Below are 12,660 nucleotides of genomic sequence, written 5' to 3'. Positions count from 1 at the left end.
TGTTCACCGGCCCTGCAGTAAGGAGCAGCAGAGAGCCAATAAGATGATGTCGGTGTGGGAGCAGCGCACCAACCAGCTGCGCCGAAACAACCTGAGGGCCAGCTCCGAGGCTCTGTTCAACGAGCTGGACCCCGAGGAGCGCCTGCGTGTCTCCTCCGCCCTCCACTTGCGCCCCGACATGAAGACCCACAACGACCGCCCACTAGTGATGGAGCCAGGCAGCGGGGACAAACCCCGGCCCCCCGAGGAGGTCAGAGACGGAGCAGACCCCCAGCAAGAGGGAGGAGACCCCCACAGCCCACAGCCCCGCAAGCACCACCATCACCGGGAGAGAAACGGGGAGAATGGTGAGAGCAGGCATCACATCCACCACAGCCGCAGTAGGGACCACGACCACCCAGATGGGCCCCTGTCCAAAGAGGGCAAGGGGGAGAGGAGCCGTAGTCGAGAGGGGGGGCAGGGCCACAGGCACCATCACCAGGCTGGATCCCCAGAGGACGGGGTTGATGGAGGGGGAAAGGAAAGGGAGGACCGCCCCCACCACTCCTACAGACAGGGGAACGGGGCCCTGGATAACGGGGACAGAGGGGAGAGCAGGGGCCGGGGCCACAGGGAGGAGAACGGAGAGAGGAGGAAGCACCGCTCACGCATGGTCAGGGCCCAGTCAACACTGGATGGAGACGAATGCAGAGAGAACGGAGAGAGAAATGGAGACAGGGACCAAGGACACAGGTGAGACCAGTGCTGACTGACCAACACATTCTCAATGTGCTTTAATGACCTCTTTTTACTAAGTCATCACTGCAGAGCTTCACTGATGTGCACTGGCTGTGTTTTGAATGTTTTGCAGGGACAGGCAGACCGACTCTCAAGGGGAGAGCTTGCCCACCAGTCCTGTTCAGCCTCCTGCAGGTCTGCAGGCTGGAGAGAAGCAAGAGGATGCTGACAACCAGAAGAACAGCCACAGAGCCAGCCAGGCAGGCCTGAACAGCAACACTGTCCACATCCCTGTCACCATCACCGCCCCGTCCAGAGAGACCGCCATCATACCCAGTCAGTACCCTAGTCTGTACCTAGTCAGTACCTAGTCTGTACCTAGTCTGTACCTTAGTCCAGGGGTTTTCAAACTTTTCTTGCCCAGGGACCACCGCCCAGGTAAACCAGCGACCAAGGGACCTCCATCATATGTTAGCCAAAAAAATTGTGAATGATAATGGCAAGTAGAAGTAATCAACATTAGATTAAAATGAATAGATCTGATAAACAGTTGCATTATTCTGACCTCTCCACAGTTCATTGGAAGAGAAAGTGTGAACTCTAACATAGTCTATTAGCAAGAAAGGTATCTTGGCGGCGTAGAGAAAGTGTTGCTGTTGTAATGCAAATTTTCTGCAATTCTACACATTTTCCCATTGAACTTAGAGAACATTTTGCAGTTTTGAAGCCAATTTTCAGAAATTCTACACACTTTGGCATGGACCTGAGAGACAATTTTGCCATTTTTAAGCTAATTTCCTGCAATTCTATACATTTGCCATGGCTAATGCTGTGTTCCTCTGCTCAAACAGTAGAACAAAATCAATGGACATGTGCCCCGAATGCCTTTTTCTAAAAAAGAAATGTTCGTTTTTTTTGACTGTCTAGCTTTTATTTGATTATTTGTTCTCAAAGATGGTATTATGAAAAAATATAGTTCAACATCTTTTTTGCGTGCTTTCTATCTGGTTTTGGTCGTTTAAATTGACACTGAAATAGTTTTTCCATCCCGTAAATTGCAACTTAAACCCCCCCAGTAATTAGCTCCAATGACTGTAATTTACTCCATATTAAAGGGATAGTTCCCCAGAGTCGGATGAACAGGAACAGCTTGCATGCTAACTGTTCCTGTAGGCTTCCAATCATTGCACTAAGCCCAGTTAGCATGGGCTAGTGCAACTACCTCTAACTTCCTTCATGCTGGACACAGTGACATAAAAATGGTGACCATGATGATATTCTGTTGCAGCTAGTGATATTTATAAAATAATTATTTTTCACATACAAAAAAATCCCCACAACCCCTAGGGGGGCCGCGGACCCGAGTTTGAAAACCCCTGCCCTAGTCAGTGCCCCAGTCTGTACCCCAGTCTGTACCTAGTCAGTACCCCAGGCAGTACCCCAGGCAGTACCCTAGTTAGTACCCTAGTTAGTACCCTAGTCAGTACCCCAGTCTGTACCTCAGTCAGTACCCCAGGCAGTTCCCCAGTCCTTACCCTAGTCAGTTCCCCACTGTGTTATGTTCCTCTTAGCCATAGGCTGGTGTAACATCAGGTTAGTATGACTGATCAGCTGTGGGTTGGTTATGTTGTAGTGGAGGCCTGTCATGAGTTCTTTCTCTGAGTGTAATCGCTCTCGCTCTCGCTCTGGCTCTCGCTCTCTGTCTGATAGTGAATAACATAGACTGTGAGAGCCTCCCCCTGAACGAGGAGAAGAAGGACTTGGAGGAGGAGCTGAAGAACGGCCCCAAACACATTCTCCCCTACAGCTCCATGTTTGTGTTTGGACAGACCAACCTGTAAGTCAGGTCCTGAGACAGGGAACCTGTTGGCTCTAATTTATCTTGCTCATATTATGTACAGTATAACAATGCTGTGATTCTACCTATAACTCTACCTGTAAATGCTGTAAGACTAGTCTGGGCAATAACTGTTTCTGCATTTCGATATTGAGTCCAACTCAGTATTATGTTAGCGTTTTGGGAGGGTATGTTGAGTGCACTCAGTGAGATGATCTGTGCTGTACTGTTCAGGGTGCGTCGGCTGTGCCACTACGTGGTGAACCTGCGTTACTTTGAGATGTGTATCCTGTCAGTTATCACCATGAGCAGCATAGCCCTGGCTGCAGAGGACCCTGTGCAGGCCAATGCACCACGCAACAACGTGAGTCCTGCAAGAGTACACACCCACACACACACACACACACACACACACACACACACACACACACACACACACACTGGGCTGTTGGGTATTTGGGTACAGAGGCCTGAGGAGCAGTCCCTACTAGCGCTATAGGAATTGCCTCCAAATCCCACAACCCCCTCAGTCCGACTGACTGACTAGCTGATTCATTAGGCCTGATTGAGCTGCCAGAAGCTTCTAGAATTTCTGCTAATATCACCTGACAGTTAGACTGTATGAGAGTGCTACAGAAACAAAAATAGTAATAACTATGAGATGAGTGCTGCTAAGGTGATTGCCTGCTGTGTGTCTTGAGGAAGAGGAAAGAAGACAGGCTGTGTGACATCTGACTGAACATTCAATACTTTCTCACCATCATATTTCCTCTGTCCTCTTGCAGGTGCTCAAGTATCTGGACTACATCTTCACAGGAGTGTTCACCTTTGAGATGGTGATTAAGGTGAGAGGTCATACTGGTGAAATTGTTGGAAATGGACATACAACAGTTTCCTCAGTTTGAATAGCACACACAGAGGGTACTCTCTTAGGTTGCAGCTAGAAATAGCTCCACTACAATGCTGCCTCAAGGTGGAAGGAAGATAATAAATATCTGGTTTCTTTTTAAGTACTGCTAGCATGCAAAGCCACTGCGGTAGCATTGGTATTACAGTATATCCAAGATCAGGGCTCCGTATTGGAGTGGTAACATTCACCCATTTACATTCATAATGTGGATCATCTTCCTTATGACTTTAACTCTGTGTGTAGATGATAGACCTGGGACTGCTCCTCCATCCTGGTTCTTACTTCCGCGACCTGTGGAACATCCTGGACTTTATTGTGGTCAGCGGAGCTCTGGTGGCGTTCGCCTGCTCGTGAGTACGGCTTTCCTATGCCAGCTGTAGGTGGGGTTAAAGGGGCAATCTGGGATTCGAAAAACCAAACAGCAGTCACCTCACCACTTGTTTTGGTAAACAGCTGAGGAATGAGGAAAGGAGAAATTTAGAAACTTAATTTATAAGTCCAAAAATGTATGTACCAATCCCAGATTGCCTCCTTTAAATTGATTACAGTATTATTACTGTTTCAAATCCTGTTTCAGCCAACAGCACCTCTCCCCTACATTGTGACCTCCACAGGTTCCCCCCTCACAGTCACACACTGACTCTCCCTGCTGGCGCACCTACAAACATGCCAGTCTGAGTGGTGCTCTCACTCACCCACCATAGCCCAAAACATTCCCCCAAACCAACCTCTCCGTACAGCTCTCAGGGACTCCAAACCACCTTGCCTGTGGGTTGTTGCTCAAACTCTTCTTTTAACCGTTAATCACCCCTCCCATCTGTGTAATAGGATGTGTGTGATTTGGTTAATGAGTGTGCGGTTAAGCTGGGGGGGGGGAGGTGGGGGGGGCTTCCTCTTAGTGCTAATATTCAGCTGGTACTGAGAGGGAATGTCATCAGGTGCTTCTATGGCAAGTAACACACACAGAGTCTCAGACAAGCACAAGTACACACACACACACACACACACACACATACACACAAAGACAATAAAGGGAGGTGAAAACCAGTCTTTTCAAGCATGCCGACCAGTAAAAGGAAATAGTATTTTCTCTCCCACAACCAGCTCAGTCAGCTATTTTGCACCCAGTGGTGTCATTATGGGGTTAATGTGTAATAACCTGTGAAGTAGCCAATTGTACCACCTTTTTATTGCTGTTGTGTCTATCCTACTCTTCTCTCTGTATATTGATGGTTTTCTGTGTCGCTGACTGTCTTTTTCTCCTTTCTTTAACTCTGTCCCTCCATCTTTCTCTTTTGTGGCTTGGATTGCTTTCAGGAGCTTCATGGGGTAATGCCTTTGTGATTGCCTGCTTTTTCCCTGTCTTTGTCTTTTTTGCCTTTCTTGCCAGTTTGTCTGTTTCTCTTTCTGTCTCTGTCTGTCTCTCTGTCTGTCTCGCTCTGTCTCTCTGTCTGTCTCGCTCTGTCTCTCTGTCTGTCCATCTGAGTCAGCAGAGCCTATGCCCAGCATGTAGCCAGCAGCCTCATGCTCATTTCTCAGTCCATTTGCTTAATTAGCCTGTATGGCTACGTATCTATAGATTCACCCTCATTATATTACTGTAGATTATTCGGTCACACCCTATTTGGATAGTGCCATATAGATGATCTACAGATGGTAATACTATCAACAAACTATATGTTAGGGTTAGGGTTAGAATAAGGGTTAGGGTAAGGGTTAAGATTAGCGTTCAGTTTAGGGTTAAGGTTAGATTAAGGGCTAGGGTTAGGTTTAGTGGATGGTTAGTTGAAATGTTGTTGACAGTTATTGAACATCTACTGAACATCTACAAACCAACTATCCAAATAAATTGTTACCTGTTATTCTACCATTTGCATATGTTCACTTATTTACTCTTCCATTGAAAATTCACACAGACTCACCATGGACAGGATGTTTTTACATGTAACAGTAGGTGCGTTTGAGATGTGTGTGTGTGTGTGTGTGTGAGTGTGTGTGCCTGTTCTCTGTGTGCGTGTGTGAATGGATGTCTATATGTTCATACCTCCGCGTGTGTGTATGTGCACGTGTGTGAGTGTTTGCATGCATGCATGTGTGTGGTAGTTGTTGTCCCATAATGTTGGCTCAGTAGGGTATGTATGTGTGTTCCTCTCCTGGTGCTGTGGGATGTTGGGCTGCTGATTGGGAGATTATCTGGAGGATACACTTCCTCTCCCTAGCTGCTCACATCACTGGCAGATAGATAGATAGATTTCGATCTTATCTCATCGCTGCAACTCCCCAACGGGCTCGGGAGGCGAAGGTCGAGTCATGGGTCCTCCGAAACATGACCCGCCAAACCGCGCTTCTTAACACCTGCCCGCTTAACCCGGAACGCAGCCGCACCAATGTGTCGGAGGAAACACCGTTCAACTGATGACCGAGGTCAGCCTGCAGGTGCCCGGCCCACCACAAGGAGTCGCTAGAGCGCGATGAGCCAAGTAAAGCCCCCCACGGCCAAACCCTCCCCTAACCCAGACAACGCTGGGCAAATTATGCGCCGCCCTATGGGACTCCAGATCACGGCCGGTTGTGATACAGTCCGGGAACGAACCCAGGTCTGTAGTGACGCCTCTAGCACTGCGATTCAGTGCCTTAGACCGCTGCGTCACTCGGGAGGCCCTTGAAAATCATGTCTTGTCCTCCTTGATGCCATCTCACTGGAAAAACCTCCAGTCCCAAATGGCACCCCATTTACCTATGTGTGCACTTATTTTGGCCAGGGCCCATATGGCTCAGGTCAAAAAAATATGCACTATGTAGGGAATAGGGTGTAATTTGGAACTCAGCGTGGGTCTTCTTGTCAGAAACAGAAGATGGACAGCTAAATCTGTCCTTTTACTATTTTTTCAGTATGTTAGGTTTCTGCTCTTTTTTGCTCTTCACTTGAACTTAGTAAAGTCCTTGTGCTTGTCATGATCTGTTTCTGCTGTGTTTTGATGTTCTTATTAAGTCTTAAGGCTAACTAGCACCGCTGTATCGCCATGCCTGTTCAACAGTATTATTATTATTATTATTGGCTTAAAGTGTTTCTTTTGATCAGTGTTTCTGTATATTTCTGCCTTTTTCTTTGTCTCTACGAAGCAGCCATAATTTCTTATGTGCTTTGTGTTTGTTCGATGTGATTCGTGACGTGTGTTTGTTTGAGTGTGTCCTGTTTATCATTGCTTTTCTTCATCAGATCGCAACAAAGCGTGGCCAGGTGGGGACCTACCCTCTCTCTATCATTGACCCCTGACCCCAAAAACATTCCCCTATCAACCTCCTCCATCGCGTTCCAATGCTCTCACTCTCTCTGCTGCACCGGGCGGGATACCCATTCCACCTATTACTCTCTCAGTGAACCAAGCCCAGTCCCAATGAGGAACCATTGGAGACTCTTCCCGGTAGCTTTCAGAAGACAATCACTGATCAGATTCAACTCTGTCTCTTGTTGCCATTGTGTGCCGACATGCCAAAGTAAAGGACAGTTGTACAATGCCAACATTTACAGTTGGAATTAGACTTACAGTATATCAAATCAATATTCATATGTTTATACTGTGCATAGTTACAAACATACTGTGTCATCAGAAAGTCACAATTCACATACAAACATCCTTAATGAGCATAATCTTAAATAGTGAAGGAGTTAGTGAGAAGGGCAGATCAGGGAGAGTGAATCATGTTTCTGGGTGGAAACAACAGAGAGAGCAGAAGGTTGAGAGTAATGCTCATGTTCTACTGGGAGGCAGATTATTGGAAGACAGATCTCCCATCTGTAAACAGGAAATGATGTGCGCTCTCTCTCGGAAAGGGGCAGCCAATAAGGCTGTAGTCATGGTGACCGAGTATAACCTCCTCGCGTCTGGCTGCTGCAGTTGCACACACAAGGCATATCAGGGCTGATCTGAGCTACTTAATGTGAACACACACACACACATCCATCCTTCCTGCCCACGGCTCTTCTGAAAGCTATTGGTGAACGGTTCACTCGCCATCTAGATGTGTTGAGACCCTGGATTGACGCGGGCGGGGGTTGACTTACCATATTGCATGCCAGGGTAACCAGATCTTCAGAGCATGACTGTTGCATGCAAGTGTATTAGACCTAAAGCTCCCATTGGGTAAAAAAAAGTAAACACGCCCATTCTGTGTGGAACCATGATTCTGTTTTCTCTCGTTACTAAGGTAGTTGTGTCCACTGAATACAAGTAGACTAACTCATTATGGGTTCAGTCCTTGAGATGGGTGCAGAATACATACTGTATAGCTCCAGTTTACATGCCAATCTTCCGTTGACGGCAGTGTGTAATTTATTCCAAAGTATGAGGTGTGTACTTCAGTTCAGTATGCACCTCAAGTCATGATTCCAAACTGTATAGTGCAGTACATTGCACAGTGCTCCACTGAGAGTGGAAAGGCATGGTTACTCTCTCATCCCCTCTAGCAGAATCATGGACGGGTTACAACTTCCAGTAGTCAGTTCTTCTTTGGAGCCACTTAGTCCTCCTCCACTGGCTGTCTGGGCCTTATTTCACACTGAGTTTAGAAGCTTCAGCTTCATCCATATTGATGGACAGAGAGGACTGACTGATTTCTGCCTGAGTGAGCGGAGAGAGAGGAGGAGGGAGAGCGGGAAAGAGGGGGGAGAGATGCACCCTAGAGAGCTCTCTACAGATGAGTGTGGAGCCGCAGGCCTTATCAACCTGCCGAGGAGCTATGACCATACACACACACACACACACACACTAGACATGCTCACACACACGCTCAAACACACACAAGCTCACACACACACAATAAAGTATGTAAACTTATAATAAACACACAAACAGAATATACCATGGTGAGAGTAATGGACAGCCACAGTTTGTCAATGTGACTGGTAGATTATTGTATTGACGCCACACTCACTGTCTTTGACCAATCCTTCTGGCTCCTGAGGATGGTACTGTATATTGTCGCTAACAGGTTCTAAATTATTGTAACCCGCAACTGTAGCAAGAGCAGCGCTAATGGCTAGGACAGAAGTGGTTCTTTCTTTCAGGGCATGTTTCTTTGTATATTTTTCTACCACTGTGTATGTCTGTGTTATTCTACAGAAATACCAGTGGATAGTGGATTGTAGTCCTTTGTCCTATTATGTGAATGCTCCCTGTATAGAAACACTTTGGAATTGCTCTTAAAATGTGATTCAATAGTCCTATTGCCGTGTGTAGGTATGTTTCTGTAGAATAACCCATCCACTCACATGCATGTACTCTACCAACTATTGTACTCTATTGTACTCTACCAACTCTATTGTACTCTACTAACTCTATTGTACTCTACTATACTCTACTAACTCTATTGTACTCTACTATACTCTACCAACTCTATTGTACTCTACTAACTCTATTGTACTCTACTGTACTCTACTAACTCTATTGTACTCTACTATACTCTACTGTACTCTACTAACTCTATTGTACTCTACTATACTCTACTATACTCTACTAACTCTATTGTACTCTACTGTACTCTACTAACTCTATTGTACTGTACTCGACTAACTGCTGAGTATACCTTACTAGAACTTGTAACTGCACGGATGGAGGGATATTTGATTTATACATGTGTGGAGGGAGAGAGTTTAGTGAATACTGTGTGTGTGTGTGTGTGTGTGTGTGTGTCAGTGGAGGCTGGTGGGGGGAGCTTTAGGAGGACGGGCTCATTGTAATGGTTGGAATGGAATAACTGGAACGGTATCAAACACATGGAAACCACGTTTGACTCTGTACCATTTATTCCATTCCAACAATGAGCCCATGCTCCTATAGCTCCTCCCACCAACCTTCTCTGGGGTGTGTGTGTGTGTGTGACAGAACAGAAGGTAAGGTAGTGGTGAGAGCCTGTGGGCCACAGCAGAATGCCCATTTTCCTTTTGTTTTGTCTCTAGTCACTAACTGCGGGCTTGCTCTGTGCAGGGGAACTAAAGGCAAGGACATCAACACCATCAAGTCTCTCAGGGTGCTGCGAGTTCTAAGGCCTCTGAAGACCATCAAACGACTGCCAAAACTCAAGGTAGCTACATCTGTCACCTGTTAACTCCACCATGACCTGTTACAAGTCAAACAAACATATACGGATGCACTCACGAACGTACATACACACACACACACACAGAAATTGCAGCAGCAGCCAGTGGATTAAGATCTCCCAAGTGATTGTATGAGATATAAGCTAATAAGCTAATCACATCAGTGGGAGAGAAGAGGTGGGCGTGATGTAATGACTGATATCCCCAGTGTCTATCTTCATATACCAGTTTATCATCCTCTGCCCGGTGACAAATGAGAAAAATGCAAATATGTCTCACTCTTATCAGGACCCCAGCTCCGATCTTGTCTCACGAAGACTAGACCAAAGTAATTGATGTGTGGAAGGTAGTTGATCAGACCAAATAGCAGCCCTATCCTGTTAAAGTAATTGATGGGATGATTGAGATAGATCAGGGCTGGCAGGGAGGTAAGACCTACTACTCCCTAGCTCTGGTCCAGGGCGCTACATGCTGCTTGCTGATGCTGAAGGCTCCGCGTCAGCAAGCTGCACATAACGCACTGGACCAGAGCTAACCACTCTTATACAGTTAGATACCTGGACTGAGTGACATGAGTGACATGTTGTCTTTAGAAGGTAAAAATACCTTACATCAGGGAGCAGCTCTGTGATTTACTGTCTCATTCATCCCTGCTGATACATATTCATTGGGCAGATTGCATACATGCCATGACAGGTAGACACAGTCATTCAAACCACAAACTGATCAACAGAGTGCTGCGTAGAGACTGTGTGTGTGTGTATGTGTGCAGATGGGTGTTCACATGCATGCCAATGAGTTTGCGTGATTGTGTATGTGTTTGTGTGTGGCTGTATTGATGTGTATGTGTGTGTCTCCTTCAGGCTGTGTTTGACTGCGTGGTGAACTCTCTGAAGAACGTGCTCAACATCCTCATCGTCTACATGCTCTTTATGTTCATCTTCGCTGTGATCGCCGTGCAGCTGTTCAAGGGCAAGTTCTTCTACTGCACCGACGAGTCTAAAGGTCTGGAGAAGGACTGCAGGTACACTACACACTCACACTATTTACATTTACATTTACATTTACGTCATTTAGCAGACGCTCTTATCCAGAGCGACTTACAAATTACACTGACTGGTATTGGATATGCTCTTACAAAAAAGAAACATGACAAAGTCGTTTGTGAACAAATCACCTGAAAAATGTCATGTGAATATATATTTTTAAATATATATATTTTTTTTTTTTACATGAGTCAGACACGTGAAGTTTCACATGTGAATATTTCATGTGTTTTCCCCTCATGTGCGATTCATTTTTCACCTGTTTATTTTTCACAACTTCCAGCTACATCTGGTCTCCCATCCAGGGAGACACTGCTTAGCTTCAGAGGCATGCAACCACTCTCAAATCCATAGACTACGTTATACATTTACATTTTACATTTTAGTCATTTAGCAGACGCTCTTATCCAGAGCGACTTACAGGAGCAATTAGGGTTAAGTGCCTTGCTCAAGGGCACATTTACGTCATTTAGCAGACGCTCTTATCCAGAGCGACTACAAATTGGTGCATTCACCCTATAGCCAGTGGGATAACCACTTTACAATTATACAATTTTTTTTTTTTTGGGGGGGGGGGGGAGGATTACTTTATCCTATCCCAGGTGTTCCTTAAAGAGGTGGGGTTTCAAATGTCTCCGGAAGGTGGTGAGTGACTCCGCCGTCCTGGCGTCGTGAGGGAGCTTGTTCCACCATTGGGGTGCCAGAGCAGCGAACAGTTTTGACTGGGCTGAGCGGGAACTATGCTTCCGCAGAGGAAGGGGAGCCAGCAGGCCAGAGGTGGATGAACGCAATGCCCTCGTTTGGGTGTAGGGACTGATCAGAGCCCGAAGGTACGGAGGTGCCGTTCCCCTCACTGCTCCATAGGCAAGCACCATGGTCTTGTAACGGATGCGAGCCTCAACTGGAAGCCAGTGGAGTGTGCGGAGGAGGGGGGTGACGTGAGAGAACTTGGGAAGGTTGAACACCAGACGGGCTGCGGCATTCTGGATGAGTTGTAGGGGTTTAATGGCACAGGCAGGGAGCCCAGCCAACAGCGAGTTGCAGTAATCCAGACGGGAGATGACAAGTGCCTGGATTAGGACCTGTGCCGCTTCCTGTGTAAGGCAGGGTCGTACTCTCCGAATGTTGTAGAGCATGAACCTGCAGGATCGGGTCACCGCCTTGATGTTAGCGGAGAACGACAGGGTGTTGTCCAGGGTCACGCCAAGGCTCTTCGCACTCTGGGAGGAGGACACAACGGAGTTGTCAACCGTGATGGCGAGATCATGGAACGGGCAGTCCTTCCCCGGGAGGAAGAGCAGCTCCGTCTTGCCAGGGTTCAGCTTGAGGTGGTGATCCGTCATCCATACTGATATGTCGGCCAGACATGCAGAGATGCGATTCGCCACCTGGTTATCAGAAGGGGGAAAGGAGAAGATTAGTTGTGTATCGTCAGCGTAGCAATGATAGAAGAGGCCATGTGAGGATATGACAGAGCCAAGTGACTTGGTGTATAGGGAGAAAAGGAGAGGGCCTAGAACTGAGCCCTGGGGGACACCAGTGGTGAGAGCACGTGGTGCGGAGACAGCTTCTCGCCACGCCACTTGGTTGGAGCGACCGGTCAGGTAGGACGCAATCCAGGAGTGAGCCGCGCCGGAGATGCCCAGCTCGGAGAGGGTGGAGAGGAGGATCTGATGGTTCACTGTATCAAAGGCAGCAGACAGGTCTAGAAGGACAAGAGCAGAGGAGAGAGAGTTAGCTTTAGCAGTGCGGAGAGCCTCCGTGACACAGAGAAGAGCAGTCTCAGTTGGATGACCAGTCCTGAAACCTGACTGGTTTGGATCAAGAAGGTCATTCTGAGAGAGATAGCAAGAGAGTTGGCTAAAGACGGCACGCTCAATAGTTTTGGAAAGAAAAGAAAGAAGGGATACTGGTCTGTAGTTGTTGACATCAGTGGGATCGAGTGTTGCTTTTTTGAGAAGGGGTGCAACTCTCGCTCTCTTGAAGACGGAAGGGACATGGCCAGCAGTCAAGGATGAGTTGATCAGCGAGGTGAGGTAGGGGAGAAGGT

General features: G+C 47.0%; 1 pseudogene across 1 annotated transcript in view; it reads left to right on the top strand.

The window, feature by feature from the left end:
* LOC311127966 (voltage-dependent N-type calcium channel subunit alpha-1B-like) overlaps positions 1 to 12,660 on the top strand; it is a 209,627-nt pseudogene that overhangs the window by 149,810 nt on the left and 47,157 nt on the right. The window contains exons 20-27 of the transcript in view: positions 19 to 732; positions 851 to 1,053; positions 2,428 to 2,554; positions 2,789 to 2,918; positions 3,340 to 3,399; positions 3,708 to 3,818; positions 9,424 to 9,548; positions 10,428 to 10,588. The product of the transcript in view is annotated as a voltage-dependent N-type calcium channel subunit alpha-1B-like (transcript). The remainder of the gene's footprint in view (positions 1 to 18; positions 733 to 850; positions 1,054 to 2,427; positions 2,555 to 2,788; positions 2,919 to 3,339; positions 3,400 to 3,707; positions 3,819 to 9,423; positions 9,549 to 10,427; positions 10,589 to 12,660) is intronic.

This window comes from Coregonus lavaretus (assembly GCF_964263955.1).
Source record: "Coregonus lavaretus genome assembly, chromosome: 4".
NCBI classification, from domain to species: Eukaryota; Metazoa; Chordata; class Actinopteri; order Salmoniformes; family Salmonidae; genus Coregonus; species Coregonus lavaretus.
The sequence above is the reverse complement of the archived record's forward strand: the minus strand, read 5'-3'. Positions and strand labels throughout refer to the sequence as shown.